The following is a 17,893-nucleotide window of genomic DNA, read 5'->3' as shown; positions in this document are numbered from 1 at the left end:
CTAACTGAAGATTATAAGTCGTTTTGGCTTTTCTTCTTTTCTGTATTTTCAAAATTCCTACAGGGAATTCCCTGGTGGTTTGAGTTGGGGTTGAGCCAACCCAAGCCACACAACCAAAATAAATAAATAGATTTAAAAAATTCTACAGTGAGTATATACTATTTTGTCATACAAAACATTTTTTCAACACCTTAGTCCTAAGTCCACCACATAAGCATATTATTTTGCTCCAAATATTAAGAATAATAAGCTCTGAATATTTCTTAATGTCTTTGTAAATCATAATATACACTATGGCTCATGTGCCTAAAAAATATACATTTACTGATCATGTATATATACTGATTCTGCATAGCTACAGCTTCAGTTCAGTTCAGTTCAGTTCAGTCACTCAGTCATGTCCGACTCTTTGCGACCCCATGAATTGCAGCATGCCAGGCCTCCCTGTCCATCACCAACTCCCGGAGTTCACTCAAACTCACGTCCATCGAGTCAGTGATGCCATCCAGCCATCTCATCCTCTGTCGTTCCCTTCTCCTCCTGCCCCCAATCCCTCCCAGCATCAGAGTCTTTTCCAGTAAGTCAACTCTTTGCATGAGGTGGCCAAAGTATTGGAGTTTCAGCTTTAGCATCGTTCCTTCCAAAGAACACCCAGGGCTGATCTCCTTTAGAATGGACTGGTTGGATCTCCTTGCAGTTCAAGGGACTCTCAAGAGTCTTCTCCAACAGAACAGTTCAAAAGCATCGATTCTTCGGCGCTCAGCTTTCTTCACAGTCCAACTCTCATATCCATACATGACTACTGGAAAAACCATAGCCACAGCTTACTCTGTCTTATTAAATTGTAAAAGTCTGACAAGAAACTTCGGACATAAAATTGGGTCAAATTCTAGGAAGGTTAAATATGAATCTATTTTTCATTATGTATAGGACCTAAGTCTATGGGGCCCCCTATGGGGCTTCCTGGGACAAACCCTTCCCTCCATATCCTCTGCTTGCCTCTCCTTTGTAGAAAAGCTATAGTCTCCCAGGCCTTCCCTGAGTCACAAAAGCCTGGCTCAAGAATTACTGATTGGGTTTCCCTGGTGGCTCAGTGGTAAGAATCTGCCTGCCGATGCAGGAGACATGGGTTCAGCCCGTGGCCTGGGAAAATCCCATATGCCACAAAGCAACTAAGCCTGTATGCCACAATTATTGAGCCTGCGCTCTAGGGCCTGAGAGCCGAAACTACTGAGCCCACATGTCACAACTACTGAAGCCCTCTCGCCCCAGATCCTGTGCTCTGCAAACGTGAGAAACCACCACAGTGAGAAGCCCATGCACGGCAGTTGCCCCTGCTCACTGCAACTAGAAAAAACCTTAGGAGGCAACACAGCCAAGAATAAAAAATTAAACCTTTTCTTTAAAAAGAATTGTTGATTAAGAGTATGTGACCATGTAGTGAGAAAAGTAGCAGTTGAGCCAAGAGAACTGGTAACAATTTAAACAGTAAAGCAGCCATGTGGCAGTCACAGAATCTTTAATTCCTCCCTGAAGTACATGGATAATTTATCTCCTGCACATTCCTGAGCTGTTTTACAGATACTAAAGCCCCCACCAATGGAAGAGGCTAACTGCATGATGTCCATGAGCACATAGCCCTCAGACTGACTGGAGCCTGATGATGTTAACTCCTGTGACACCACCCTGATAACTGGTATCCTCACCATCAACCAATCAAATATTGTGCACAAGCTGATCCCCCACCCTGCAGCCTCCCTGTCCCTCACTTTACCCATAAAAACACTTCCCTAAAGCCCATCAGGAAGCTCAGGGTTTTGTTTTTTTTTTTACCATCAGCTCCTCACACTCCTTGTTTTGGCACCTACAACAAACCCTGCACTTTCCTTCACAACTCCACGTCAGTAGATTGATATTATTGTGCACAAAGCCAGAGAAACCAAGTTTGGTTTGGTAACAGTAGGGTAAAACTGACTTCAGTCTTGACATCCCCTTGAGCTGCTTGCCACAGGGATAAACAAATTTCCTACTTAAAATAATAGCTAACAATTTTGAGCAGTGTGCCAGGCCAGACCTCATCTAAGGACTTTGCACAAACCACTCCCGTGATCCGAACAACAGCTCTAAAACCGAGTTCTATTACTACCCATCCTCAGAGATGAGGACTTAGAATGGGAGATGGGGGAATTCTCTGGCTGTCCAGTGGTTAAGACTCAGTATTTTCACTGCCAAGGGCCCAGGATCGATTCTTAATTAGGGAATTAAGATCCCAGAAACTTTGAGACACGGCAAAAAAAAAAAAAGAAGAAAGAAAGAATGGGAGATGATGGGAAAGGTAAACAGTGTATCCAGGACTTGAACTCAGCCGCATTTACATCCATATCACACCAGGAAAACTCCGATTTCCTACCTTCAAATTTCTAGTGCTCCTTTATTTCGCTATGAATTATCCTTCGAAGCTTATCCTTTTAATAATGACCATGCAAAGGTACAAATCAGAAATCTGAAAACTCTAACTGAAAGAATTTTTGTTACAATGACACTCATGAGCTTCCAGATAATTAATACAAATACCAAACATTCCAAATGAGTCTTAAAAGAAAGCTCAATGAATCTCTGACTTTGAAGTTTCACTTCAGAAATAAGGTGCATGATCGAGTGAAGATGCAAGAGCCTAATTATTTCAGATCTGTAGTTCTTGATGTTAAAGTCAAATAACAATAGTTTTAGATCTGACCTAATTTTTAACAGAATTTTCTCTTTTTTCAAGCTTTATTGAGTTACAGTTCACAAATAAAATTGTAAGACATCTAAAGTGTAAATCATGATGATTGATAGATGTATACACTGTGAAAAGACAATTTCATATAATTTTAATTATAGAAGTATGATATATTGGCTCCAAACTTAGCAGAGCTTCTCAGATGATCTTACAATAAATGATACCAGATGCTATGCTTCGTTTAATTATATAACTTTACAGGTAAAATAAAATGAAAAGTAAAAGCTGATTTTTATTATGCGGAATAACAGTGGTGACTATCACGGTAACAGTTTAGTTCAGTTCAGTTCAGTCACTCAATCATGTCCAACTCTTTGCGACCCCATGGACTGCAAAACACCAGGTTTCCCTGTCCTTCACCAACTCCCAGAGCTTACTCAAACTCATTTTCCATCAAGTTGGTGATGCCATCCAACCATCTCATCCTCTGTCGTCCCCGTCTCCTCCTGCTTTCGTTCTTTTCCAGCATCAAGGTCTTTTCCAATGAGTCAGTTCTTCACATTAGGTGGCCAAACGATTGGAGTTTCAGCTTCAGCATCAGTTCTTCCAATGAATAGTCAGGACTGATTTCCTTTAGGATGGACTGGTTGGATCTCCTTGCAGTCCAAGGGACTCTCAAGAGTATTCTCCAACACCACAGTTCCGCATCAATTCTTTGGCACTCAGCTTTCTTTATAGTCCAACTCTCACATCCATACATGACTACTGGCAAAACCATAGTTTGACTAGACGGATCTTTGTTGGCAAATAATGTCTCTGCTTTTTAATATGCTATCTAGGTTGGTAATACCAAAAGTAGTGGGTGGCAAAAATAAACTCAAAATGGATTAAAGATCTAAATGTAAGACCAGAAACTATAAAACTCCTAGAGGAGAACATAGGTAAAACACTCTCTGACATAAATCACAGTAGGATCCTCTATGATCCACCTCCCAGAATTCTGGAAATAAAAGCAAAAATAAACAAATGGGATCTAATTAAAATTAAAAGCTTCTGCACAACAAAGGAAAATATACGCAAGGTGAAAAGACAGCCTTCTGAAAGGGAGAAAATAATAGCAAATGAAGCAACTGACAAACAACTAATCTCAAAAATATACAAGCAACTTATGCAGCTCAATTCCAGAAAAATAAACGACCCAATCAAAAAATGGGCCAAAGAACTAAATAGACATTTCTCCAAAGAAGACATACGGATGGCTAACAAACACATGAAAAGATGCTCAACATCACTCATTATCAGAGAAATGCAAATCAAAACCACAATGAGGTACCACTTCACACCAGTCAGAATGGCTGCGATCCAAAAATCTGCAAGCAATAAATGCTGGAGAGGGTGTGGAGAAAAGGGAACCCTCCTACACTGTTGGTGGGAATGCAAACTAGTACAGCCACTATGGAGAACAGTGTGGAGATTCCTTAAAAAATTGCAAATAGAACTACCTTATGACCCAGCAATCCCACTGCTGGGCATACACACCGAGGAAACCAGAATTGAAAGAGACACATGTACCCCAATGTTCATCGCAGCACTGTTTATAATAGCCAGGACATGGAAACAACCTAGATGTCCATCAGCAGAGGAATGGATAAGAAAGCTGTGGTACATATACACAATGGAGTATTACTCAGCCGTTAAAAAGAATTCATTTGAATCAGTTCTGATGAGATGGATGAAACTGGAGCCGATTATACAGAGTGAAGTAAACCAGAAAGAAAAAACCAATACAGTATACTAACACATACATATGGAATTTAGAAAGATGGAAATGACGACCCTGTATGCAAGACAGAAAAAAAGACACAGCTGTGTATAACGGACTTTTGGACTCAGAGGGAGAGGGAGAGGGTGGGATGATTTGGGAGAATGGCATTCTATCATGTATACTATCATGTAAGACTTGAATCGCCAGTCTATGTCTGACGCAGGATACAGCATGCTTGGGGCTGTTGCATGGGGATGACCCACAGAGATGTTATGGGGAGGGAGGTGGGAGGGGGGTTCATGTTTGGGAACACATGTAAGAATTAAAGATTTTAAAATTAAAAAAATAAAATAAAATAAAAAATAACAAAAGTAGTGGGTGGAATACTGTCCCCACCCCAGCAAAAACAAAATTCATGTTCCCCCAAAACCTCAGAATATGACCTTATTTGGAAGCAGAGTCTTTGCAGATGAAGTTGGCTAAGGACATTTTTTTTTAAATAAAAGCTTTATTTATTTATTTACAGCTGTGCTATAAGAGATGGGAATACCAGACCACCTGACCTGCCTCTTGAGAAATCTGCATGCAGGTCAGGAAGCAACAGTTCGAACTGGACATGGAACAACAGACTGGTTCCAAATAGGAAAAGGAGTACGTCAAGGCTGTATATTGTCACCCTGCTTATTTAACTTCTATGCAGAGTACATCATGAGAAATGCTAGACTGGAAGAAACACAAGCTGGAATCAAGATTGCCAGCAGAAATATCAATAACCTCAGATATGCAGATGATACCACCCTTATGGCAGAAAGTGAAGAGGAACACAGAAGCCTCTTGATGAAAGTGAAAGAGGAGAGTGACAAAGTTGGCTTAAAGCTCAACATTCAGAAAACGAACATCATGGCATCCGGTCCCATTACTTCATGGGAAATAGATGGGGGAACAGGGGAAACAGTGTCAGACTTTATTTTTTGGGGCTCCAAAATCACTGCAGATGGTGACTGCAGCCATAAAATTAAAAGACGCTTACTCCTTGGAAGAAAAGTTATGACCAATCTAGATAGCATATTCAAAAGCAGAGACATTACTTTGCTGACTAAAGTCTGTCTAGTCAAGGCTATGGTTTTTCCAGTGGTCATGTATGGATGTGACAGCTGGACTGTGAAGAAGGCTGAGCGCCGAAGAATTGATGCTTTTTAACTGTGGTGTTGGAGAAGACTCTTGAGAGTCCTTTGGACTGCAAGGAGATCCAACCAGTCCATTCTGAAGGAGATCAGCCCTGGGATTTCTTTGGAAGGAATGATGCTAAAGCTGAAACTCCAGGACTTTGGCCACCTCATGCGAAGAGTTGACTCATTGGAAAAGACTCTGATGCTGGGAGGGATTGGGGGCAGGAGGAGAAGGGGATGACAGAGGATGAGATGGCTGGATGGCATCACCGACTCGATGGACGTGAGTCTGAGTGAACTTTGGGAGTTGGTGATGGACAGGGAGGCCTGGCGTGCTGTGATTCATGGGGTCACAAAGAGTCGGACACGACTGAGCGACTGAACTGAACTGAACTGAGTCTTTATGCTTTTCTCTAGTTGCAGCAACTGGGGGCTCCTCTCTAGCTGTGGTGCACAGGCTTCTCATTGTGGTGACTTCTCTTGTTGCAGAGCACAAGCTCTAGGGCATGTGGGCTTCAGTATTGGTGGCTCCCAGGCTTTAAAGCACAGGCTCAATAGTCGTGGTGCACAGGCTCAGTTGCTGCTCAGCATGTGGGATCTTCCCAGACCAGGAATGGAACCTGTGTCTGCTGCATTGGCAGGTGGATTCTTTACCACTGAGCCACCAGGGAAGCCCAGTTAAGGATCTTGAGATGAAATCATCCGTGATTTCAGGTGGGCCCTAAATCCAATAAATGATGTCCTTATAAGAAGAGGAGAAAACATAGTGAGACACAAAAACAGAGGCAGAGATTGGAGTGATGTGGCCATAGGGAAAGAGCACCAGGAGCCACCAGGTGGAAGAGGATTCTCCCCAGACTTCAGAGGGGGCATGGCCCTGCTGACACCTTGATTTTGTATTTTTGACCTCCAAACCCATGAGAGAAAAAACCCGTGCTGTTTTAAGCTACCAGCTCTGTAGTAATTTGTTAGAGCAACCTTTAGAGCAATGAAGGCCTAGGTTAATAATGATGGAGGTGATCACCATAATTACTAAGGGCTTATCCCACTTCCATAACACACAAACAGAAAAGGAGCACCTCTTTCCAAGGCAGAAGCAAAGACTATAGACTGCAAAGAGCTAGCAAAAAAGAGAGATAAAGACCATTCAGATGGGAAAGGACATTCTGAGGATCCTCCATCTTTCAGGGTCCTCCAATCCTGAGAAGCAAGTAATTGGAATGTTCCCTTAATCATAAGCAGTCACTTTTGTTGCTGTCTTGGGAGTGCCACCAGCCATGAACCAGCCATCTTTCCATGAACAAGTCTAGGGCAATACTTGTCTAATGTATGTCTGTCTGGAGAAGGTGTCCAGCTGAACCATAACAAAAACCACTACCCACTCTATGTGAATAACTCATCATCCAAGATTGTAGAAACACATAGTGACCTACTGTATAGCACAGGGAACTATATTTAATCAGTTTAGGTCAGTTGCTCAGTCATGTCTGACTCTTTGCGACCCCATGGACTGCAGCATGCCAGGCTTCCCTGTCCGTTTCCAATTCCCAGAACTTGTTCAAACTCATGTCCATTGAGTGAGTTATTCCATCAAACCATCAGCTATATTTCAATAAAATTATTGAAGCTGAAACTCCAGTACCTGATGTGGAGAGCTGACTCATTAGAAAAGACCCTGATGCTGGGAAAGACACGCCGGAGGAGATGATGAGGGCAGGAGGAGAAAGGGGCAACAGAGGACAAGATGGTTGGACAGCATCACTGACTCAATGGACATGAGTTTGATCAAGCTCCAGGACATAGTGAAGGACAGAATCCTGGCCGTACTGCAGTCCTTGATGTCACAGAGTCAGATACGACTTAGCAACTGAACAGTAACAAGAATAAAATTAAAATTAAAAAAAAAAGTCTGCTTGGAAATGCCCACTGCCCCTATTATATAAAACCAAACACCAAAAAACAAAAGGGAAATGGATAGATTTAAAGTACACAGTATCAATAACCTCAGATGAAAAAAAATATCCATATGTCATGTATCAACTGAACTGAGCAGAAAATAACTGAATAGAACACAAATATCAACCGAACTGAACTAAACTATACAAACACAAAATACACTGTAAACAAAACTAAAAGGTAATTGACAAATTAAAGGAGATATTTTCAATATATACTATAATCAAAAGTTCTAACAAATCTATTTTTACAAAGATTAACACCAAGTGAAAAAGTTGGCAAAAGGAAGAAAAAGGAAAATCACAAAATAAGTACAGTCACCAAAAATACAGCAAAAATGCCTATCCTTCCTAGTAAACAAAGTTGTGAATAAAATCAAAGTGTCACTTTAATATATATATATATTATATATATATATGTAGCTATTGTTTATTTTAATTTATTTGACTGTTCTGAGTATTGCTTGCTCTGTGGATCTAGTTCCCAGTTTAGTTGCTCTGTCGTGTCTGATATTCGCGACCCCATGGACTGCAGCATGGCAGGCCTCCCTGTCCATCACCAACTCCCGGAACTTACTCAAGCTCATGTCCATTGAGTCAGTGATGCCATCCAACCATCTCATACTCTTGTCGACTCCTTTTCCTCCTGTCTTCAATCCTTTCCAGCATAGGGTCTATTCCAATGAGTCAGTTCTTCATATCAGGTGGTCAAAGGATTGGAGTTTGAGCTTCAACATCAGTCCTTCCAGTGAATATTCCAGACTGATTTCCTTTAGGATTGAATGGTTTGATCTCCTTGCCATCCAAGGTACTCTCAAGAGTCTTCTCGAACACCACTGCTCAAAAGCATCAATTCTTCAGTGCTCAGCTTTCTTTATAGTCCAACTCCAACATCCATGCATGACTACTAGAAAAACCGTAGCTTTGACTAGATGGACCTTTGTTGGGAAAGTAAGGTCTCTGCTTTCTAATATGCTGTCTAGGTTGGTCATAGCTTTTCTTCCAAGGAGCAAGTGTCTTTTCATTTTACTGCTGCTGTCACCAGCTGCAGTAATTCTGGAGTACAAAAAAAAAAAAAAATGTCTTTCACTGTTTCCATTGTTTCCCCATCTATTTGTCATGAAGTGATGGGACCAGATGCCATGATCTTAGTTTTCTGAGTATTGAATTTTAAGCCAACTCTACACTGTCCCCTTTCACTTTCATCAAGAGGCTCTTTAGTTCCTCATCTGCATATCTGAGGTTGTTGGTATTTCTCCCGACAATCTTGATTCCAGCCTGTGCTTCATCCAGCCTGGCATTTCACATGATGTACTCTGTATATAAGTTAAATAAGCAGGGTGAAAATATTCAGCCTTGATGGATTCCTTTCAACAATTTGGAACCAATCTGTTGTTCCATGTCCAGTTCTAACTGTTGCTTCTTGACCCATATACAGATTTCTCAGGAGGCAAGTCAGGTAGTCTGGTACTTGCATCTCTTTAAGAATTTTCCAGTTTGTTGTGATCCACACAGTCAAAGGCTCTGGCAGTCAATAAAGCAGAAGTAGATGTTTTTGTGGAACTCTCTTGCTTTTTCAATGATCCAACAGATGTTGGCAATTTGATCTCTGGTTCCTCTGCTTTTTCTAAATCCAACTTGAACATCTGAAAGTTCACGATTCACATACCATTGAAGCCTGGCTTGGAGAATTTTGAGCATTACTTTGCCAGTGTGTGAATGAGTGCAATTGTGTGATAGTTTGGACATTCCTTGGCATTGCCTTTCTTCAGGATTGGCATGAAAATTGACCTTTACCAGTCCTGTGGCCACTGCTGAGTTTTCCAAATTTGCTGGCATTTTGAGTGCAGCAATTTCACAGCATCATCTTTTAGGATTTGTAATAGTTCAACTGGAATTCCATCACCTCCACTAGCTTTCTTCATAGTGATGCTTCCTAAGGCCCACTTGACTTTGCATTCCAGAATGTCTGGCTCTAGGTGAGTGATCACAATGGTGGTTATCTGGGTCATGAAGATCTTTTTTGTATAGTTCTTCTGTGTATTCTTGCCACCTCTTCTTAATATCTTCTGATTCTGTTAGGTCCATACCATTTCTGTGCTTTTTGTGCCCATCTTTGCATGAAATGTTCCCTTGGTATCTCTATAGTTTTTCTGCATATTCTTGCCACCTCTTCTGAATATCTTCTGCTTCTGTTAGGTCCATACCATTACTGTCCTTTATTGTCTCTATCTTTGCATGAAATGTTCCCGTGGTATCTCCAATTTTCTTGAAGAGATCTAGTCTTTCCCATTCTACTGTTTCCCTCTATTTCTTTGCACTGATCACCGAGGAAGGCTTTATCATGTCTCGTTATTCTTTGAAACTCTGCATTCAGATGGGTATATCTTCTCTTTTCTCCTTTGCCTTTCGCTTCTTTTCCTTTCTCAGCTATTTGTAAGGCCTCCTAAGACAACCATTTTGCCTTCTTGCATTTCTTTCTCTTGGGGAAGGTCTTGGTCACTGCCGCCTATACAATATCATGAACCTCCATCCATAGTTCTTCAGGCACTCTGTCTATCAGATCTAAACCCTTGAATCTGTTTGTCACTCCCACTGTATAATTGTAAGAGATTTGATTTAGGTCATACTTGAATGGTCTAGTGGCTTTCCCTACTTTTCTTCAATTTAAGTCTGAATTTTGCAATAAGGAGTTCAGGATCTGTGCCACAGTCAGCTCCCAGTCTCATTTTTGCTGACTGTATAGGCTGTATATTGTCACCCTGCTTATTTCACTTATATGCAGAGTACATCATGAGAAATGCTGGGTTGGATGAAGCACAAATTGGAATCAAGATTGCCAGGAGAAACATCAATAACCTCAGATATACAGATGACACCACCTTTATGGCAGAAAGCAAAGAAGAACTAAAGAGCCTCTTGATGAAAGTGAAAGAGGAGAGTGAAAAAGTTGGCTTAAAGCTCAACATTCAGAACTAAGATTGTAGCATCCAGTCCCATCACTTCATGGCAAATAGATGGGGAAACAGTGGAAACAATGGCAGATTTATTTTGGGAGGGCTCCAAAATCACTGCAGATGGTGATTGCAGACATGAAATTAAAAGACGCTTACTTCTTGAAAGAAAATTTATGACCAACCTAGACAGCATATTAAAAAGCAGAGACATTACTTTGTCAACAAAGGTCTATCTAGTCAAGGCTATGGTTTTTCCAGTAGTCATGTATGGATGTGAGAGTTGGACTATAAAGAAAGCTGAGTGCCAAAGAATTGATGCTTTTGAACTGTGGTGTTGGAGAAGACTCTTGAGAGTCCCTTGGATCGCAAGGAGATCCAACCAATCCATCCTAAAGGAAATCAGTCCAGAATATTCATTGGAAGGACTGATGTTGAAGCTGAAAATCTAATACTTTGGCCACCTGATGTGAAGAACTGACTCACTGGAAAAGACCCTGATGCTGGGAAAAACTGAAGGCAGGAAGAGAAGGGGAGGACAGAGGATGAGATGGTTGGATGTCATCACCTACTCAATGGTCACTGAGGAAGGCTTCCTTATCTCACCTTGCTATTCTTTGGAACTCTGCATTCAAATGGGTATATCTTTCCTTTTCTCCTTTACCTTTCACTTCTCTTCTTTTCTTGGCTATTTGTAAGGCCTCCTCAGACATACATTTTGCATTTTTGCATTTCTTTTTCTTTGGAATGGTCTTGATCACTGCCTCCTGACCAATGTCACAAACCTCCATCTATGGTTCTTCAGGCACTCTGTCCATCAGATCTAATCCCTTGAATCTATTTGTCATTTCCACTGTATAATCATAAGGGATTTAATTTAGAGCACACCTGAATAGTCCAGTGGTTTTCCCTAATTTCTTCAATTTAAGTCTGAATTTGGAAATAAGGAGTTCATGATCTGAGCCACAGTCAGCTCCCAGTCTTGTTTTTTCTGACTGTATAGAGTTTCTCCATCTTTGGCTGCAAAGAATGTAATCAATCTGCTTTTGGTGTTGACCATCTGGTGATGTCCATGTGTAGAGTCTTCTCTTGTGTTGTTGGAAGAGGGTGTTTGCTATGACCAGTGCATTCTCTTGGCAAAACTCTGTTAGCCTTTGCCCTGCTTCATTTTGTACTCCAAGGCCAAATTTGCCTGTTATTCCAAGTATCTCTTGACTTCCTGCTTTTACATTCCAGTCCCCTATAATGAAAAGGACATGTCTTGGGGGTGTTAGTTCTAGAAGGTCTTATAGGTCTTCATAGAACCATTCAACTTCAGCTTCTTCAGCATTACCGGTTGGGGCACAGACTTGAAATACTGTGATACTGCATGCGTTTGCCTTGGAAACAAACAGAGATCATTCTGTCATTTTGAGATTGCATCCAAGTACTGCATTTTGGACTCTTTTGTTGACTAGGAGGGCTACCTCATTTCTTCTAAGGGATTCCTGCCCACAGTAGTAGATATAATGGTCATCTGAGTTAAATTCACCCATTCCAGTCCATTTTAATTCACTGATTCCTAAAATGTGGATATTCACTCTTGCCATCTCCTATTTGACCACTTTCAATTTACCTTGATTCATGGACCTAGCATTCCAGGTTCCTATGCAATATTGTTCTTTACAGCATTGGACTTTACTTCCATCACCAGTTACAACTACAACTGCATGTTGTTTTTGCTTTGGCTCCATCTCTTCATTCTTTCTGGAGTTATTTCTTCACTGTTCTCCAGTAGCATATTGGGCACCTACCGACCTGGGGAGTTCTTCTTTCAGTATCCTATCTTTTTGCCTCTTCATACTGTTCATGGGGTTCTCAAGGCAAGAATACTAAAGTGGTTTGACATTCCCTTCTCCAGTGGACCATGTTTTGTCAGAACTCTCTACCATGACCATCAGTCTTGGGTGGCCCTGCATGGTATGGCTCATAGTTTCACTGAGTTAGACAAGGCTGTGGTCCATGTGATTAGTTTGATTCAGTTTAGTTCAGTTCAGTCGCTCAGTCATGTCTGACTCTTTGCGACCCCACGAACCGCAGTACGCCAGGCCTCCCTGTCCATCACCAACTCCTGGAGTTTACTCAAACTCATCCCCATTGAGTCGGTGATGCCATCCAACCATCTCATCCTCTGTTGCTCCCTTCTCTTCCTGCCCTCAATCTTTCCCAGCATTATAGTGTATAGTATAGTGAAGTCACTCAGTCGTGTCCGACTCTTTGCGACCCTGTGGACTGTAGCCTACCAGGTTTCTCCATCCATGGGATTCTCCAGGAAAGAATACTGGAGTGGGTTACCATTTCCTTCTCCAGGGGATCTTCCAGACCCAGGGATCGAACCCGGGTCTCCCACATTGGAGGCAGATGCTTTAACCTTTGAGCCACCAGGGAAGTCTTTTCAAATGAGTCAGCTTTTCGTATCAGATAGCCAAAGTACTGGAGTTTCACCTTCAACATCAGTCCTTCCAAAGAACACCCGGGACTGATATCCTTTAGAATGGACTGGTTGGATCTCCTTGCAGTCCAAGGGGCTCTCAGGAGTCTTTTCCAACACCACAGTTCAAAAGCATCAATTCTTTGGCGCTCAGTTTTCTTCACAGTCAAACTCTCACATCCATACATGACTACTGGAAAAATCATAGTCTTGACTAGACGGACCTTTGTTGACAAAATAATGTCTCTGCTTTTTAATATGCTGTCTAGGTTGGTCATAACTTTCCTTCCAAGGAGTAAGCGTCTTTTAATTTCAGGGCTGCAATCACCATCTGCAGTGAATTTGGAGCCCCAAAAAATAAAGTCAGCAACTGTTTCCACTGTTTGCCAATCTATTTGCCATGAAGTGATGGGACCAGATGCCATGATCTTAGTTTTCTGAATGTTGAGCTTTAAGCCAACTTTTTCACTCTCCTCTTTCACTTTCATTAAGTGGTTCTTTAATTCTTCTTCACTTTCTTTCAGTTTGATTAGTTTTCTGTGATTGTGGTTTTCATTCTTTCATTCTGGTTCCCAAACTAGAGATCAAACCCAGGGCCCTGCATCGGGAGTATAATCTTAACCACAAGACCACCAGAGAAGTTCCAAGGTGTCACTTTGCGACAATATGGGCATACTTTTTTTTTTTAAAGAAATACGATTACCCTCAATGTGGATTACGGTTTGGAGACATTTATTGTATCACCCACCAGGGAAGCTCTATTGTATCACTAAAAACTCCTAATCAATCACTTTTTTTTTTTTCTTCACTTTTCCTTGGTATTTTCTCTACATGGTAACTTGTCTTCACCAAACATGCATTGCTTTGGGATCAGATTTTCTGCTACCGAGAAATCCATCTTTATAGAGTTTAACACGGGCGCTCTGCTCTAGGCCCACGGCCCTACCAGGCTGGGGAGCGGACATACACATCGGACTTGGATTCAACACACCTGGTGCGCGGACGCGAGGGATCCGACGCGGGAAGGATCCGCGGGAACTCCGCGCCCACAGGGATGCCGAGGGACCGTCTCCCTCGCCACGGGCGCGCCAGGACGCAGGTGTGGTACTAGGCGCCGAGGAGGAGCGGTAGGAGGCTTGTTTGCGAAAGTCTTCGGAGCCAGCTGACTTCACCCTCACAGTCAAGTGGGACGGAACTCACGTCCCAGCTCAGGCAGCACGGACGCGGTCTCAAGTGCGCGTGCGCGCAGGCCTCGCGGGCCTGTTCCTTAGCCCCTTCCGCTGGCGGGTCAGTCCCAGGAGGCCCCGCGCGCCGGTTTCCAGGGCGACGCGTCAGAGCCGGAGGCCGCGGGTTGGCGCTGCCGCGCGAGTAGCGCTGAGCAGATAACGGCCCAGCCTCCGCCGCGCCCCAGCGGAGCCTCCTGCTAACCCTTCTGAGCCCTCCGGTGTCTCCCGATCACTCAGTCCTGCCCCTGCCCAACTCGGGCTTCGCTGCCTGGCTCTGGAATTGGTAACGTAGCCGGGTGGTCAGGCCGCTTCCTCCCGCAAACGCGGTCTGGTGAGGAGCGGCCCTCGGCGTCCTCTTTCCTGGTTCAGACACTGTGACTGAGCCCACACAGCGCACTTACAAGCCCACTCTGTCCCGGGGGAGGTGGCGGGCCGCGGACCGCCCGCACGCGGACTGGCCGCCAGAGGCTGACGGGCAGGGGACGGCCGGCCCCAGTCACCCCACCCCACCCTCCTGCCCCATCACGCTGGGGCAAATTTCACCCCTTCCCCAATTGACTCGCTTTCACTATTTCCCTTTGAAATCTGACACCTTCATTTATTCATCTACCTGCTTGCTTTTGCTTTGCTTTGTTTTCTAATCTCAGCGCTGACGGTCCTTTAATCCCCATCCCCTGGAAGTCTGAACGCTTTGCAATAGCATCTGTATGTTTGCCCCTCCCCCACTGAACTCAGGCTCGGAGCTCTCTGTCCGCAATTTCCCGGTGGCGCTTTAACATTTCCTTGCCACACTTGTGCCAACAGATAGCTTTTTTCAGACCAGATTTTCACTGCGGAACATGACCTTGAGTCTTTTTTTTTAATCTACACTCACTTTCTTAATGAATTCATCCAGTGTCATCAGACTCGTGTCTTTCGCCCACATCTCTCCATAGATGACTAACCATCTCCTCCTACACAGCAAGTCCAGAACGTTTCTCCCAAACCTGCTCTTTTACCCATCCCAGTTACTAGAAGCCATTGTCAGTTGTCTGGGCCTTGGGACTCCCTTTCTTCCTCCATCTGCACCTTCAGTCTGTCAACACATCCTTCAGAATGTACCCAGAATAGATGTACAGTCCTACCATTTCTCCCAACCCCCACTGTCACCACCCTGGTCCAGTCCTGGATTATGTCAGAAGCCTCCTAATTGGTCTCTCTGCATTGAGTAGAGACAGTCTTATGCTATTTTCCCTTTCTCTGTTATTTCATGTGAGTTAGGTGGGGTTATTTTTTTTTAAGGATTTGAATTTTATAGCTTATAGATAACAATACAACATTTTTAGTATGTATTTTGAGAATTGTGACCTTTAAACCAAGTAGACAAAGCTCCGTAAGTGCCTTACTATTAAGCTAAAAATCAAAAGATGCCCTTTAGCTTTCTGAGGTTTAGGACAGCGTCTCTGGATAGAGCTATGGCAAGAACATTAAAACTAACTGACTTTAGGGAAGAATGAAAGAATCTGTAGACTTCTTCCCAGTGAGAAAAAGAAGTCGTGGAGGAATTTACACTCTATCTGTTGACTAGTTTTCTTGTTTGGTGTTTTAGAGAAGCACCAAGAGAGGTAAATTGAAATGGGGACACAGGAGCATTCCTGTGCTGATCCCTTTGATAGCAAGTACCTGGGTGCTGATAGTCCTGTCAGTCACAGAGTGATGCAGTGATTGATAAGACTTGTCCGCTCTTCTCTAGGAGCGGATGGCCCCGCCCACCTGTCCCCTGGCCAATCGCAAACGCCGGCCTCCGTTTTCTTTTTTTTCCTTCTGTGAAACCCTGACTGAGGAAAGGAACAACAGTAGAACAATTGCGATTTGCAGTGGGCTTGTGGGATGTTCCACTCTCCCGCGGCTCCTCCTCATCCCGCGTGCTTTCACTTCCCAGAGCCTCTTAAAGCTACAGGAGGGGACTCTCCTCCAGCTCCAGCCACCGCCACAGCAAGCTCCCCTGCGCGTTGGGTCTTTACCCGCTCCTGCTTGCTGTTACTCTTGGCTGCCCATTCTTTCACCCGTGTCATCACCTCTCCCATCTCTGCTGGCTCTTTCCCTTGGCTTTTAAACATGCTTGAGACCTCCCATTCCAATCCCAAAGAAAGGCAATGCCAAAGAATGCTCAAACTACCTCACAATTGAACTGATCTCACACGCTAGTAAAGTAATGCTCAAAATTCTCCAAGCCAGGCTTCAGCAATATGTGAACCGTGAACTCCCTGATGTTCAAGCTGGTTTTAGGAAAGGCAGAGGAACCAGAGATCAAATTACCAACATCCCCTGGATCATTGAACAAGCAAGAGAGTTCCAGAAAAACATCTATTTCTGCTTTATTGACTATGCCAAAGCCTTTGACTGTGTGGATCACAATAAACTGTGGAAAATTCTGCAAGAGATGGGAGTACCAGACCACCTAACCTGCCTCTTGAGAAACCTATATGCAGGTCAGGAAACAACAGTTCCAACTGGACATGGAACAACAGACTGGTTCCAAATAGGAAAAGGAGTACGTCAAGGCTGTATATTGTCACCCTGCTTATTTAACTTCTATGCAGAGTACATCATGAGAAATGCTGGGCTGGAAGAAGCACAAGCTGGAATCAAGATTGCCAGGAGAAATATCAATAACCTCAGATATACAGATGACACCACCCTTATGGCAGAAAGTGAAGAGGAACTAAAGAGCCTCTTGATGAAAGTGAAAGTGGAGAGTGACAAAGTTGGCTTAAAGCTCAACATTCAGAAAATGAAGAAGATCATGGCATCTGGTCCTATCACTTCATGGAAAATAGATGGGAAAACAGGGGAAACAGTGTCAGACTTTATTTTTCTGGGCTCCAAAATCACTGTAGATGGTGACTGCAGCCATGAAATTAAAAGACGCTTATTCCTTGGAAGGAAAGTTATGATCAACCTAGGTAGCATATTTAAAAGCAGAGACATTACTTTGCCAACAAAGGTCCATCTATGGTTTTTCCAGTGGTCATGTATGGATGTGAGAGTTGGACTGTGAAGCAGGCTGAGCGCCGAAGAATTGATGCTTTTGAACTGTGGTGTTGGAGAAGACTCTTTCAGAGTCCCTTGGACTACAAGGAGATCCAACCAGTCCATTCTAAAGGAGATCAGTCCTGGGTGTTCATTGGAAGGACTGATGCTAAAGCTGAAACTCCAATACTTTGGCCACCTCATGAGAAGAGTTGACTCATTGGAAAACACTCTGATACTGGGAGGGATTGGGGGCAGGAGGAGAAGGGGATGACAGAGGATGAGATGGCTGGATGGCATCACCGACTTGATGGACATGAGTTTGGGTAAACTCCGGGAGTTGGTGATGGACAAGGAGGCCTGGCGTGCTGCGATTCATGGGGTCGCAGAGTCAGGCACGACTGAGCGACTGAACTGAACTGAACTGAAGACCTCCCATCAGAAAAGAAAGAGAAACAAGCTCCCTGACCCGCGCTTCTCTTCATTTTCTAGTTACTAACTGTAGACTAAAAAAAAAAACATGCACAACATGAGCGCTGCAAGTTAAGTTTCATGTGGGGCAAAATGAGGACTGCAGCCAGGGGAGGCAGCACCTCAGATAGCTCCGAGAGACTGCTCTA

General features: G+C 43.4%; 1 protein-coding gene across 1 annotated transcript in view; it reads right to left on the bottom strand.

Moving 5' to 3' along the window:
• Positions 1-14,189, bottom strand: part of SH3BGR (SH3 domain binding glutamate rich protein) — an 86,466-nt gene extending 72,277 nt beyond the window's left edge. The window contains exon 1 of the mRNA XM_068969806.1: positions 14,027-14,189. The gene's annotated coding sequence lies outside the window, so the exon portion shown is untranslated. The remainder of the gene's footprint in view (positions 1-14,026) is intronic.
• Positions 14,190-17,893: the final 3,704 nt, after the last annotated feature.

This window comes from Capricornis sumatraensis, chromosome 1, assembly GCF_032405125.1.
Source record: "Capricornis sumatraensis isolate serow.1 chromosome 1, serow.2, whole genome shotgun sequence".
NCBI classification, from domain to species: Eukaryota; Metazoa; Chordata; class Mammalia; order Artiodactyla; family Bovidae; genus Capricornis; species Capricornis sumatraensis.
The sequence above is the reverse complement of the archived record's forward strand: the minus strand, read 5'-3'. Positions and strand labels throughout refer to the sequence as shown.